Source organism: Falco punctatus, assembly GCF_963210335.1.
Source record: "Falco punctatus genome assembly, chromosome: 13".
Taxonomy (NCBI): domain Eukaryota; kingdom Metazoa; phylum Chordata; class Aves; order Falconiformes; family Falconidae; genus Falco; species Falco punctatus.
The window spans coordinates 25632959-25645377 of NC_137593.1; the positions used below are offsets into that span (position 1 = coordinate 25632959).

Sequence of the window (12419 nt, forward strand, 5' to 3'; positions counted from 1 at the left end):
TGCATCTTTGCAGGAAAGTTCTTTGCTAGTGCTCCTAATAAATATTCACACATAGTTAATCTCTCATCAAGGTAACTCTGACACTGAAGCCCACAAACAGGCAGTTTTTTTCAGGTACACTATGCCCCCCAAAAATTGGAGAACGCTCAAGAGCAAAAGGCCTCAGCTTCCACTGATCTGGAGCACAGACTGGCCTGCTCAGGAAGGGTGGGAGTGCAGTGTACGCTGGCCTGCGGTTCACAAAAGCCAGGACTTCAAACTGCACCAGCCAGAGGACTCACCAGCAAGGGCACAGCTACACCAGCTGAGGTACAAACGCTATAGCTAGCACCAGGCAAACCGGGATGCTTCATGGAGCAGCCCAGTCCCACCCAGCGACAGTGCAGATCCCGCAGTTAGCTCCGCCAGCACTGCAGCAGCTTGCTCTGAATGACCAGGCGGCCACATTCCATTAACATTTCTTTCTCGTTGCTTGCTGCAGTCCCCCAGACAGCAAATGCTGGAGTCACCCAGGTGCAAAACTAACGATTTGCCCCAGCCAGCCAGCAGCACAGCTGGCCACTAGCCCTCAAACAAGGCAGAAAACTGGGAAAAAATCTTGGGCAACCTCTTGTTAGATACCAGTTATGACAACACCTGGTTAAGTGCTTCCTCTTTTACAGGAACTGTAAGGTACTTCGGGCTTCCCCTTATGCAATTTAAAACCTCAGCTGCCTTGTATTTGCCACAAAGCAGGAGCAAGGAGAGAGTAAGAATAATGGTGTCCTGGGTATCCCGATAACAGGGCAGCCTAATGGTGGAGCAATCAGCCCCCATCAAATCGGAGTACGCAAATCAAATCCCATTTCCTCTTCCCTCCAATACACAAAGTTCCTTTCAGTCTGTGGTGGCTTACCCTTGGGTTGTTGATGGAGGAAAGGTTGCCACTGTTGACTTAGTGAGATCAATGACTCTCCCACTGGTATTAGACATGTCAGAAGAGGAAACTTTAACCGGGACTCTTGATGGACATGACAAACACCACTGCCTTTCTTACAGCTAGCATAAGGGACCATTCCAGGTATTGACAGCTACTCTGCTTACTGTATTTAAAGAAGCAAACAAGAACTAAAGATCTGCTTTCAGTTTTACTGAAAAGCCATTGGCTCATATATCTAAAGATTAAGTGAAAACCAGCAGCTGCAGAATTCTTACAATAATTTAATGCACACCACAGGGCCATCCAAAATCTCATGAAAACAACACATACTTTTTAGCTCCAGTAACCATATTACTGGAAATAGATTTTGCACAATCCTCCTTCAAACAGCCATTTAAACCCCAGGCTTAAAGGAGATTATGCTGTTTGCTGATTTAAGCTGAAAGGGAAGCTTGTTCCAGTCATCTGGGGGCTCCAGAGGCAAAAGCTCATCTGCCAAATTCCCTCTTTATGCTAGGACAATGTACAGCATCTAAATTGTGATGATAATCTTGAAGCAAAACGACTTACCTTTCAAAGATAATGTTTAAGTCAGTTTCTGAGGCTTTTCAGGCTTTCCTAGGGATTGTTTCAACTTTGGTCTAACAGTGATATGATGTTGCCTGATCTGCTTGATCTCTGAAAGGTGATTTACTTCAGTATCAGCAGAGATGACCCTTCTGGAAACCTTAATCTTAATCTTGTTCCCAAAACACAAATGTGAGTTAGCTTCTTACAGGTATAAGCTGCAAACAAGGAAAAATTGAAAGCACAGACTAATGAGGTATTGCTATAGGACATAAATTCAGCATTTATCTCCAGTTCTGCTGCCCACTCCTTGCATTTCCCTGGTCACATCTACCCCCCACTTGCAGAGAAGTGGCTGGGCTCAGGCATGGCTGATCCCTATGATGGATTTTGGTACATATGGAGCCACTGTGGTCCAGTTGTTGGTCATTTGCTCCAGAAAAGCTGAGAAAACAGCCATGTTCCCATGTAGAAGCAGTGGCCAAGTCAGCTGGAGCCTCCCTGGTCATATCTGTACAAGTACCAGCCCAATGGCACAGGCCACAGGCTTGCTTCCTGCAACACTTCCTGTCTGTTAATTAAGAAGACAAAACCTTTTGCTTCCAGGCAAATTAAGGTACCACCACAATGTCCTGGTGCAGGTTCTCCTCTCCTCCTGCTAGTGTCGCAGGAAGGAAATGTGACAAATCCCATATGAATCTCTAGGGCTGATAGACAATGAGAGATGTTCAGACAGACTACAGTAGGAACTACAGCCTGTGTTGCTCCTCACACAACTTCTTTGCAATTTTCTCTGTAATTTTTGCTATTTTGTACTGTCAAAATGAAAAAGCTAAGTAGACATTGTAAAGTGAATCTGAACAGGTTTACTTCTCCAAATATTTCAGATACCATATACTTCTCAGACACTGTCATACCAACTCGTGTCTCCAGCAACACACATCATCTTTATTCCTATTACCACAGTGTGAATACTTCCCTTTCCAGAGTCTAACCTTTATTTTCCACAATTATTAACACTTGATGAAAAGGTAACAAGAATGTATAATACACTACATGAAAATTTAAAAGGCAATGCAGTGGAAAACTGTTAATGGTTAAATGCATCATTATGCCCAACAATATTACACAATTAACAAATTTAATCATTTAACACTAACACTTCAAACTTCCATTAAATATGTCATTTCATATATGAAATAATTATTCATTTATCAATAGAGATGACTCCACTTTGGTACAGAAGTAAAAAAATACAATTAGATGCAGCAGGGCAGAACGAATTTCTGGTAGTAAGATGGGATTGAGCTGTGTGTGCAACGCTTTGGTAAGGCCTCACAGTCAAACTTGTAATTCTCATAGGACAATGCCTCTAAATATCTTGGGTCATTAGCAAAATTACATAGCTAATGAAGGGCAAATTAATGGAGCTCTGGAACATTTTATAAGCCTGTAAGAACAGCTACTTGTTATACATCACTAAGAAATAATTGCAGCAGAGTCAAATCTCATGAACTCATTAAGTTTTAACAATACAAACCGGGCAAGCTACTCCCCAAGGAGAATCGCCTCTGACTGCGTGGCTGGTACGTCCCGAGGCTCGGTAGCAGATTGAAAGAGAGGGTTAGGAAGATGAGACTCCAGGTGTGCGATACAGGCCAGCTTTGGGCTGAGAGTCCCCACCGTTCAGGGCAGGGAACCTGAGAAATTCAAGTTGGCTGCCTTAGGGCAAACCATATCTGGAGCCTGTCAAATGATTCCACACAAACACTGAATGAGATCTCAAGACATCAACCATTTTCCTACCACGAATGTGCAGGAGAAACGATGAGGGGATGGGACCGATACAGCAGAAATAACTGGATATATTCACGAGGCTTTGACCCATTCCCCACTAGGTCAGGGTTGGCAAGGAAACAGGAAAGATCTGTGATGCTGAGGCCATCCTCAGTTGACTTAAATATGGTGCACACTTCATTTAAACTTCATTCAAGAGAAGGTAGCTCTGGGTCATATTTGCTCAGAACAAGCACTGCATGTGTCAGGAATAAGCAAGTTTGATAAAAAGAGTAGCACATCTTAACACAAATCAGGATGGGTTTTTGCAATATCAAAGGAAATGACAGTTGCTGCTCTGTAATCGGTCCCAAAATGGGTGTTTTCAGTAGCAACATACAAGTAGCTTAAAGGGGCAGGAAGCTGAAGACAGACTTTCCATGTAAAGGTTTTAACAAGTTATGTAGTTTTGTAAGATTTCCCCCCCTCCTCCCATAGCCTCACTACAGTTAATTCTAGAGAGGGGGCTCAGTCTTCCACACAGGTGCCAGCCTGGGTGGTGGTATTCACCACCAAAGTTAGCATTTTTATGATTTTAAACTCACTTGAGCACCTAAAAAAGCAGATCTTCATCTGACAAACTCCACTGTGAGCACACTGTAGAGTGTAATAAAAGCAGAGTTTAAAACTCTTCTGTGTTGTTTTGAACCCAAAACGAAAGCCAAAGTCTTGAAAGATAACCCACAAAACCTGATCCACTAAGATCCATCCAAAATGTGTTTGGATTAGAGGTGTACTGCAAAAAAAGATGTAACACCAAACTCAAACTTTCTACCTGGCTTTTCTCATTACCCTAACATCCAAGCTATTCCTATTACGACACGATTCCTATTACGACAAATAGCTGGTCAAGGCAGCCTCACAACATAAAGCAAAATATCTTCTGTTTTAAGTATTTTTAGTGATTTCCTGCCAGTGTTTCCACATGTGGCCCCTAGAAATATATTTTTTCTAAATGTCCTCTAGTGAACCTAGTGGTTCTCAGAAACCTATATCCTCAAAAAAACCATGAGTAAGTAGTAGGGAATTAATTTTCTTCCATTTCAAAAAACCAAACCAAAACCACTAGCCACTGCTAGCTACAACACAGTCTGGCAAACAAATATCACTCTTAGGAGCACTTATTATTTTGCTCCTGGAAGAAATACAGACTATCAATACAAACCATTAAAACAATCGCTAAAGCTGATCCAAATTTCTCCTAGTTTTGAGATGCAGTGATATTTCTAAAGGGAAAAAAGGAAAAAAAAAAAAAAAGAATTAATTTATGCCATTCAGTCTAGCAGGAGGTTGGAAGAAACTGTTGGCTTGCACAGCCTCCTTGGGTCCCAAAACTGATACTTATGGATACTGGAACAAGTATGCTTCATGTTCAGTGCCTTGTGACATGCCGGTGAAACCGCAGTACACTGGCAGGTGGTCAAGAAAGCTGAAAAAAAAATCAGGTAAAAACCCAAATGCTAAAAGTCTTAAGATTTTCAAGAAAAACAAGAGCTTTTCACAGGACAAACATGTAACATAACATGTATGCTAAATACAGCACTGTCCAACTGCACTTGATCTAAAGGTCTCAGAGGCCCCTATTGGAACCCTCTGAAGAAAATGTAAAAAAATTCAACTAGAAGGTGAGGAATCTTTTGCTTTCTCCATATATGTCTACTGATTCACATATATCTGTTAAAATCCCACGTATGTAGCTTAATAGCCCTCCTAAAAAAATTAACACAATAGTGAATATATCCTGTAATCCACACCAGTGACCCGATCTCCAGAGCTCCCAGCTTCAACAGCTCCCTGTGGCAATACGTTTCATAGTCTAATTCGATACTATGTTGTCTTTACTAATTTCATTAAAGCTCCTTACTGAGTTCATACCAAAACTGCCACCTCCTGCTCTCAGCACTCCTCCTGAATCTCTTGCAGTTTTTAAATGTTAGACGTTACATAATTTCATCTTAGCCACCTAATGAACTGTAAAGGACTCCTATATAAAACAGTCCTTTGCGACTAAGGTAAGACTCCATAGGGCCATAAAACAGGAACCACGGAAAATAATGATTCATTTTTCAGCTTCCAGGAACATCGCTGGTTTCACTGCAGTCCACAGAGGAGTCATACACACTGCTTTGCTAAACTCCTGACTGACTCCGCAGTGAAATATATCACGGAGTAAAGGTGAACTCCAGCAACACCACTGGATGCCTTTGCTTGATGCTCTGTCACTAGCAATTGCAACTTGATGTGGTTTCTACCAGCCCATTTTTTCGCGTCGCACTGTACTTTATTAGTTACAGTTGAGAATAATGCTTTTCACATACTAAGACAAAAAGCTACAGGGAATGAATGAACAATTTTCTTGCTGGGCCAGTATCAGTACATCTCAATTCAGTTCGGACTCAATAACATTTATAATAGAATTTGAGCAGTGCAAGATCTACTACTCATATAGTGTGGCAAGAAGGTCAATGTCTCGTGAGTAGGTTTTATGTTCTGTCTCTCTCTAAAACATATATCAGATTTGGAATTTCCTAGTCCATTTCTCTTGGTCTCATTATGTACTGGCTGCTTGTGTTCCTGCCTTATAGAAACGCAACAGATATATGTTAGCCACATATTAAGTCCATAAGCCATTTCCAAGGTTTGCAATGCTATGTATTGGTGTACTTAAAGGATGACTTCATGAATAAAGGCATTACATGGAGTTGAGTTTAGGCTCAATCCTTACACGCTGGTAAGCTGTCTCTATTCCTGGAGCAACCAGAGTGGAAGTGACCACTCAAGTTACTGACCCAGACCAGATTCTTTAAAAAGGCTATACTTTATACTCTTTATCTATTCCCTTTTATGTTATATTCTAATAATCTTTCCAGTGCAAGGATTGTCTCCTATCACATGTTCTCTGGTGGAGGCAATTCATATGATACAACACCAAGCACCAACCCTAAAGAACGAGGTTCAGTGTCTGGCCTCTCTGTATAAAGGATGGAGAGCAGCAGGCTGCTCCAGGGGGCAATTTGATTTTGACCAGACAATAGTTACTTTATCTCTGTCCCCACACATCACATTTCTTCAAATGAAAAGTCAGATTTTCAGTGAGACTTAATTACACACTGAAATTTGCTTTTTATTAATACAGACAGTACAAGATTAAGTTAAATTAGCTGTTTTGTTGAACATTTATGCTAGCAAATTCATTTTTTTAGAAATATATTAAGAAATGATCACAATCAAAGCTGAATTAATTTCAAAGATGAATGCTACTTTTAATGCATCAACTATTAATCTACTAGTAGTTCCTGTGAAATCAATTTGGCTCTTGTAAGGTTCAGCAATACACTGCAGAAGTGGGGAAAGTATAGCTGGATCATTTTAAACAGTACATATTTATGAAGAGTGTTTTAAGCTGCTATATGGTTATACTAAACTATTTACACAATAGTTAAGAGACTCAACAGGAGATTATTTTTTTTTCTAGCTGCAGGATATTGAGGAACTTTCAAATTTGTCCAAATGTAAATATAAGAAACAATCTCATCAATAAAAATCCAAATCTGCCACTGGTTGTGCAAAATGTGATGTGCGGTATACAAACCAAGGTCTCACAGTATTTCCTTTTTCCAGATTGCAGCAGCTACTGCAAGCACAATTAGCAGACTCAAATTAATTTCACTGCACAAACAATGTAGTAAGAATCTAGCAAAGCCTGCTGGACTGCGGTTGTTAAAAACAGCTCGTGAATGCCCCTAGAGCACCTTGGCTGAAAGTGCTTCAAGTTCTCTGCTTCCAGTACAGCCTCTCTGACCATGATGTTCCTCCACCCCTATGTGTCTCAAAAAGTTAATGGCTTCTGTATTTCGTCTGTTCTTTTCAAGCCCTGAGGCTGGGATCCCTAAAAAGAAGACGTAATTGGTGGAGCAGAATCCTCACCCAATATAAATCAAAAGAAGTAAATTCAGAGCAGCTGAGGACATGGCTGGGAAGTACAAGCCTCTTCCTGGTGGAGGTTGCATTCTTTTGCAGAAAGAGCCCCAGCAGGACAGAAATGTCAAAGGCATGGAAGAAGGAACTGCTACATTCCTAAATCCCTGCATCCCCCCTTTAAAGCTACCAGCACACAAGCAGGTGCAGCTGCACCCCAAACAGGCCTATGGGATGAGAGCTCTGGTCCAACAAGATGAAACACTTTCCCCATATATTTTTCAATATATTGTGATCTTCAAAACGCTTTTAAAAATCCAGCCAGCCCTCCAGCAGCCTCTGTAAAGAACGGCTGGATGAACCCCAAACTTCAGGAAACTGCCACAAACAGGTAAAAACAAAATAAAAAATTTCTAATGAGCTGAAGTGACTCAGGTCACCGAGAGATTTATTTCAACACTGGGAGTAAAACTGGAAGTTGCTGATTATGGGCAGTGTCAAACAACTGTCAGAAGCTATTCTGACCTGGCTACAGTAGTTATGTGAAGCTGCTACAGACCTAGGCTTCCCCCCCTCTGACCTAACCATCCCTTCAGGTGAAATACACCTTTCAGACAGGAGAACCAAGATTTCAGAGGAAAAAAAGCCCCAAACAAAACCACATCCAGTTTTAAGGCCTGAAATCACGTAAGAAGCCCAAATTCAGACCTGTAAGGCAAACTCTGGTTCCAGGGACTGTTTCCCTGGTTCAAAACCAAGATGGACTGAGTAGCTATTGGCTTCTGCACACCTGCACAGCACACTCATCTATGGACCATGATCTGCACACTCCAAACCCAGCAAAGCAACTGGGCTTTTGAAAGAATCAATATTATGAAAATACATAGAGTAGGCTTGTTTCCAAGACAGTGAGTTTTAAGAGACAGGGTTTTTAGTCCTGCCACAGAATTCCCATCTGACACTGGGTAAGTTTCTCATACTGTGTGACACCTCTTATTTTAAAAATGTATATCTTTGTCTGGTCTATGAAAATCTCCAAGGTTCCAGGGAAGATACAATCTAAAACATGTCTGTGTGCGTCACTTCCTCCCCGTGCCCCAGGGTAATCAAATAACCTTGAGCTTAGATTGCTTGTTATGATACAGTTATCCCCGCTGGCAACACTCTGACTTGAGATAAATAGTCATAATGTGTTCTTACGATGTACAGGGTGTTCCAAATGGTCAGCAAAATGCTATGCTGATATCAGGTTTTTCTAGAATAGCACTAGGCATTTAAATGCTGTTTCAGGAAATCTGAGCGTTGAGTACAATTTTAGAAAGCAACTCTAAAAACAGTGTGTCTGTCAAGAGTTCCAGAGTTATTCTTTTTGACAAGAATAAATTGGGGGGGGGGGGGGGGGGGGGCGCTGGCTATCTTCTGCTCCTGTCAATGCTGTGCAAAGCTTTGGGATAAAGTCAAAAGTCACTTTCTGCCAAACAGTTTGCAAATGCGTAGTTCTGTCACGGCAGATATTAAAGGAATCACCCAGGGTATCACAACAACTTGGTAAGCCATCTGGGAGAAAATGTAACGCACTGAGATGCTGCAGTAGCTTTCTGCAGAGTAGCTGTACTGTCACCGTGAAATAGGTGTGGTGCTTCCACCGGGTAGCCTGCTTCTATGGTGACAGCATAAAACATATTGCAGCAGCCCCAGCCACATCTTGACCCGGTCCCTAACATGGGCTGCCTTTGCACCTCAAAAGCTGCTCTGCTGTCTACAGCAGTGATCAGCCTTGGACTCAGCAGCTTGCTTTTGGCAAACGGGCTGCTCACCTGCTCCTTGTCCTGCGCACCTGCTCCTTGACCTTTGTGAGTAAACACTTCAAAGGGGTTTCTTCCCTCTGTCAAGTTTCTTCACAGCTTGTGCTAGCCAGAGGCAGATTTAAGATAATAAGCTGCCTCCTTTGTTTTGACAGTGAAACAGGGTAATTTAATGGGAGCTGGACTGTAGCCCAAGGCACCTAGTCATTCATATAGGATGGGCTCCTCCTATAGAAATAAGAGCTTGTATACAGCCTCTGGCTACAGAAGCATGAATCTCTAGAGCTGGCACCAAATGATTTAACTGTAACATCACTCATTTGTGCACCATCTAAACTGTCCAGACACAAGATAGGGACAAACCCTCACATTCAACGTGTGTGGCTTCAGACAAGTGTCACTGGACTTCCCCCAAGGAGAGGCTTACACAGAGTAAATACATTTCAGAAAAAGACCAGAGGCAGGCCCATCTCCCAGTTCTGACAAGGGAGCACCATTCATCTCAAGAGACAAGGTACTGCCATCTCTCTGCCCCAGTTCTGAAAGTGCATCAGATCATTGCTAAGGTAGTTTTATTTATTTTTTATCTCCTACCAGCAGTCTCCAGCCCCACGTAGCTGTGATGGTACGTGCAAAAAGCACTGAGTTCAACAGGAAATACAGCAGCAACAAGGAGCTCCTTTATGATCCTCTTTTGGGGTACCATGCAAGTCAGTCCTGTCATAAACGTTAGCAAGATGTGAGAAAGACATTCACCCAAGGCACACCATTAAGTGCAGCAGACAAGATTCAGTCAAAAATCTTGTGTAAAGTAGGGAAATGTATCTGCCTTGTTCCAGGACAAGCACTGGGATTTGGTAAACTCCACCTCACCTAAAGGAAAAGCAGAAAACTGTTTACCTGTGCTAAAATGGCTTGTTCAACCTTGCCAGCTGCAGCTGCTCAGGAAGTGTTGACTATGCTTGTGGGGACAGGCTGAGCAAGCACTAATGATTAGAAGAAAAAATGGTCTGGGAAAATCCCCACATGCAAGTGTCTCACTGCAGTTTGGAGCAGCTTTGCTCTTCAGCAGCCCAGCGTCCCTGGCAAGCTGCCTGCTTCCTGCTACATCCCTCCAAATACTCACGTGTGAGAAGGTTGAACCTACTTTCTCAGTTGTAGCTGTCCCTGTCTCAAAGCCTGGCACTTGGGCAGTACCAGCTTAGCTTTTGTGTTTTGGTCATCTAATCTATTCTGCTATCTCTCAGCTGAAATGACAACCCCAAGAAACAAGCCCTTTTGCCTAAAGGCACCAGCTCAAAGAATTGCTGCAAATCACTGCACTGTCTTTACTTAACCCTGTATGGGAATAAAGAGCCAGTTATGCCCCTCAAGAACTTCTGTGTCTTGCATTAAAACACAATAAACATATTAATGTATTCTGAACATCAATTTATAAACAAGATAAATTACTTCAAAGTAACTGGAACTCCCTTGCCATGTCAGGGGCAAGAGAGTCAGGCTCACTGCCATTCTGTACAGAACTGAGAGTGGCTGACTGCGGGGTACAGTACATACTGTCACCTGCACTGGCTTACTTGGCCTTTTTGCAATATTTAGCTCTGGCTGAACCAGCAAGAAATACCGGTGAATGTACATCTAAATGCAGGGACAATACCAAGGAAAGGAACTACACTGTGAACAGGGCAACAGGGGTTCACATGTGTAGCTTTTCTGAGAAATGCCAGATCCATTCCAAGAACAGGTAACCATGACTGTCTCGCCATCTAGAAAGTCAGCACCCAAAATGAAGCAGAAGTCCCAGGATTTGTCTATCACAGTATTCTCAGGCAGACTTGTTTACTATGTCCATGTTCTAAGTCAGCGGGACACGAATTGGACCCAAAGGTTACGGTCTACAGACGCAGTTAACCAACGCAGAGCCTTGACTTAAGTTGTTACACGTCTGCCTGGGCTTAGCATTGTGTTGATGTGGCTGCGTGACTTTTGGATTGGCTTGGCTCCAAGTAAAGCAAACTCATACGTACCTGCAGAACACTGTGCAAATACCACGGCAGTGACAGGCGCAAGCTGCCTTCTGCTTCAGTACACCGGATCGTCCAGCAGAGCACAGATCCATTCTCTCCCAGCTTGAAGTTACTCTGATCCTTACCGGAGAACCTTCATTTCTTGCAAACAACCATAATTTTGTTAAACAGATTTTGATGTAAGTCTGTGAGGTTCTCCTAGAAGTGAAACAAAAGATGTAAAAAGCAATTTGTCCTGCCTGGGAGACAGGACACCTAGCCCTCAGTTTTATTCACTTCTGAATCATCTAGCCTATTCATAGAGTCAAGTTGAACATTAGGGTAATCCCATACTTAGGCATCTGAAGGATTTGTTCATAGCTATGGAATTCAGACAGTGAATGAAAGGCAGTTTGTTGCCTAAATAGGCGGCTACATGCCTATTTAATATCTATTTAGTGCTCGATTTCAGCTGCATTACCATGCTTTTAGCTCATCGGTTGCCAATTTGTAGCAATTGCCACAATAGAAAGAAAAAGACAACAGCAAAGAATTAAAAGCTACAAGAACTGGCTCAGGAAGGGGAATCTCACCAGACAATGTGGTTATCGGAAACCATTTAAATTAAAATGGTTTCAAGTGGCCTTTTATCCTTTTAACTTCTTACATCTTCCTGCATCCCATTGTTAATTCAGTAAACCACAATGTGAAGCTGCTGTTTACAATTACAATTTATTTTGCTAACACATTAAATGAAGTGTCTGAAATAAGCTTCTAAATTAGTTTCAATAGAATAGTAGTTATCATTAAATTTCAGCATATTCCATAGCAGAATAACTTGGTATTTTGACTATTATCCCCAGCATAATTTGCAAAAGAAATGGAGGTGTGACTTGATTAAACACATTCAAATGGCTAAGATGTTTCTACACTTAATTTCATTAGAGAAAAGAGCTGTTAGATATTAATTAGCATATCTACTACATGCCATTGTTTGACTCAAAGATCATCCTTTATCTAAACGCATTTGCTTTTGGCAGCAAAACACAAATCCGATAGAACAACTTAAATTACAACCATAGCACAGATGAACTACAATAGCATCCTTGCAGCTGTAAGTTTGCAATGTCCATCATGAATATAAAAGTCTGTCAAAGGAAATGATGATATACTGCTTCCTACCAAAAAGGGGAGCACTAAAGGTGTATTGGAGGAGAGCACAATGGGAACCACCCTGAAAGATCTCCGTTAGATGGCTTGTTAAAGGTTTGCCCCTTTAACAAGCATTTAGAAGCATTTCTGGGAGGTCTTTTCTAGAGCTTTTCACAGCATTTTCTAGAGGTCAATTGCTACTGAGGTATCTAACAA

The 12419-nt window shown here is 41.8% G+C and overlaps 1 long non-coding RNA gene across 2 annotated transcripts in view; it reads right to left on the reverse strand.

Moving 5' to 3' along the window:
* Positions 1 to 12419, reverse strand: part of LOC308072670 — a 63107-nt gene that overhangs the window by 22871 nt on the left and 27817 nt on the right. For both annotated transcript variants that reach the window (XR_013931727.1, XR_013931728.1), the window contains exon 2: positions 1 to 11270. This exon is cut by the window's left edge and continues 22871 nt beyond it. This is a non-coding gene — a long non-coding RNA (uncharacterized lncRNA). The remainder of the gene's footprint in view (positions 11271 to 12419) is intronic.